The sequence below is a fragment of the Octopus bimaculoides genome, chromosome 30, assembly GCF_001194135.2.
Source record: "Octopus bimaculoides isolate UCB-OBI-ISO-001 chromosome 30, ASM119413v2, whole genome shotgun sequence".
NCBI lineage: Eukaryota > Metazoa > Mollusca > Cephalopoda > Octopoda > Octopodidae > Octopus > Octopus bimaculoides.
Window position 1 is genome coordinate 5886122 of NC_069010.1, and position 3817 is coordinate 5889938.

Sequence of the window (3817 nt, forward strand, 5' to 3'; positions counted from 1 at the left end):
CCTCTGGTATTTGAGTACTCTTTTCTCCACCTTGTTGCACATTTACGTGCTTACTCCGGTATATACATATACATGTGTATATATATATATATATATATATATATACATATATATATGGAAGCTTTGTTGGTTGCACGCAACACATTTAGGCAATACATTGTGGAAGTTGTAAAGATAATTTATGAACATGCTACGTGTGTGTGTGTGTGTGTGTGTGTGTGTGTGCGTATATAAACATTTATACAGGCTGTTTATAAATTACCTTTACAATTTGAAAAATTCAGGAAAAAAATGCAAAATAGGGATAACTCAGCAGTATTTACTGGAAAATGTAATCAAACATAGACGCAAGCATTGCTGTGTGGTAAAAAGCTTGCTTCCCAACCACATGGTTCTGGGTTCAGTCCCACTGGGCCAACTAAAGCCTTGTGAAATGAATTTGATAGACAGAAACTGAAAGAAGCCTGTCATATATATATATTAATATTATCTTGGTTGAAAAAACTTCGATAATGTAAATATGTTAATAGTTACCAGGGTAGCAAAAATTACACAAAAACTGGGATATCATACCCGGTTAATGGGTAGAAATTCCATGTTAAAGTGATGTATTTTGAGTAGATATTGATTGTACGCGTTTTGCTCCATTTCTTATTATTCTTCATATATATATATGTGTGTGTGTATATATATATATATATATTTGTGTCTGTGTTTGTCGCCACCACCATTGCTTGACAACCGATGTTGGTATGGTTGTGTCCCCATGACCTAGCAGTTTGGCAAATGGGAACAATGGAATAAGTACTAGGCTCACAAAGCTCGATTCCCTCAATTAAAAATCCCTTTAAGGCGCTGCTCCAGCATGGCTGCAGTCAAATGACTGAAACGAATAAACGAATTAAAACAATGTTTTCTTGGAAACTTCAGAAAACACTTCCATGCAGGCTCCATTCGTTGCACGCACCCTGTTGAGTTACCCCTATTTTTACCATTTTTCTCTCTCTGAATCTTAGAAACTGTAAATGTAATTTTTGGACGTCCTGTATATAAGAATAGTTACCTTTGTATCATATTTAATGTAGATGCATTACAAAAGGCAAATTTAACTCTGGTATTTGTCCAGAGATAACATCCCTTATGAATGTTTTCTTTTTGTCTTTGGGTGTCATGTCCAGAATGTAGGACACGAGCGGTCATGTCCCACCATAATTCTTTATTCTTTATTTTGTACACCAGTTCCACGTCCTGGTGTTTAATATCTCTTTCTTCCAACCACTTCATCAAGTTTGACATCCGTATCATCCTTCTCCTTTCTCTGCTTATTTTCCCTTCAATCTTTCCGGTCATCGCTAAATTCCCCGGGCCCTCCATCCTCATCACATGACCAAGAAATCTCAGTTGCTTGGCCCTTATCTCAGGAAGCAGTTACCTATTTACCACAAGCCAGGTCATCTCTTCATCCTTAGACACTTTGTCTGTCCATGCTAAGCTCAGTCATGCCCTACCACAAAATTCTCCAGACCCTCTTTCTTCAACACATGACCAAGAAATCTCAGTTGCTCGGCCCTTACCTCAGGAAGCAGTCACCTATTTTCCACAGCCCAAGGGGTCATCACTTTGTCTATCCATGCTATCCTCTATATTCTCCTTAAGAACCACATTCCACAGTGCCCCAAGCAATCATTTCTGATGTTATAGACTATGCCTCACTTCCATATATTAAAACAAGGTAGACTTAGCAATGCAATGTACAGACTTTGATCTTGATGCTCAGAGTACAGTTTCTCAAAGTGTTGTACAATTTTAACAATGCAGATTTTTGCCAGCACTATTCATCTTTTGGTCTCCTCACATCTTATGTCTTCTGTCATCAAAGTTCCAAAGTAGTTGAAGGATGATACTGGCATAATGATTTGGATGGGGACAAAGATGGGAAGCCCAAAATGCATGTTTGTGGATGACCTGTGTTTAACAGCACAAATTCCTCAAGGGCCTAGTTGATTTCTCCAGCTAAAAAACCCTTTATGGCTGCGCTCCAGCATGGCTGCAATCAAATAACTGAAACAAATAAAACAATACACACACACACACACACAAACATCTACATATATCTGTATTTACCTCCAGATGAATATCACCATTGTTGGAGGATTCTGACTGTTATTGCTAATCTTGTGTTCGTTAACTCAATACATCTATGATAGATAATGACTTCAGATGAACACCACTGTTAATTTGCCTGTCACGATGTATATGTATTTAGTATGATACACACAAGACTATTTTTATCTAAAACAGTGTTGGCTGCACCTAACGCATATATATTAATTTTAATTTGTTTTTACAATAAACTAATTGCATGTTTAACAAAAGTAACTTATTACTGTGAAGGTATGAACTTGTGACTAGGGTTCACGATACATAAAACCTAGTATTCAGCTACAAATCCAATTGTTGGCCTTCATGTTAACATTTAAAATATATATCTATATATCTCTCTACATACATATATACATACACACATACCTATCTATCTAATTACATATATAAATCTCTATTTCTCTACATACATGTAAATATATTTGTCTTTCTATATACATACATATACATATGAATACATATATATGCATACATATATATACATACATATATATACAAACATATATATATATATATATATATATATATATATATATATATATATATATATATATATATATATATATATATATATATATACATATATATACTTATATATATACATATATATATATACATGCAAATATACACATCTATTTGTCTACATACATATATACATATTTATATAGCGATATATTTATTTACCTGTCTATCTATATATCTATCAGCCCATCTATCTATCTATCTGTCTGTTTGTCTGTCTATCTATCTATCTATCTATCTATCTATCTATCTATCTATCTACCTATCTATCTATCTATCTATCTATCTATCTATCTATCTACCTATCTATCTATCTGTCTGTCTCACACCCACCAGTTTCTGGCAATGATAGTTCAGGCCATGCATGACCTCCACAACTTCACACTAATGTTACAAATAAATTAAAGTTTAATTTAAAAATTAAATCTGGAGTTAAACTGATTTTTATATGGGTGTTTTGTTGAGGGTTTTGTTTTTCTAGGGCTGTGGATTGAATACTCGTTTATGCATCCCATATAACCCCTCCTAACTTTTATATTTTGGGGTATTTTCAGAAAACACTTGCGAATTTGTGTTCTACACACAGGAATTCAAATGGTCATGAAAAATGGGTTTTTACAGGTGGCATTATGTCATGCATGTCATGAGACTTTTGCCATTATGTCATGCATGAGAAGAAGACCCATCAAGCCAAGCAAAATCACAGTCATGGTAGATATAGGTGGCACATAAAAGCACCCCCCATGGCACATAAAAGCACCCATTACTCTAGATTTTGTTGTTACAATTTTACAGGCATGGCTGTGTGGTAACAAGCTTGCTTCTCAGCCTCATAGTTCCGAGTTCAGTCCCACTGCATGACACCTTGGGCAAGTGTCTTTTACTATAGCCTCAGGCCGACCAAAGCCTTGTGAGTGGATTTGGTAGACGGAAACTGAAAGAAGCCTGTCATGTATATATTTATATATATATATATATATATATCGCCTGACTGGCCTCATGCGGGTGGCACGTAAAAGCACCCACTACACTCTTGGAGTGGTTGGTGTTAGGAAGGGCATCCAGCTGTAGAAACTCTACCAAATCAGGATTGGAGCCTGGTCTAGCCATCCGGTTTCACCAGTCCTCAGTC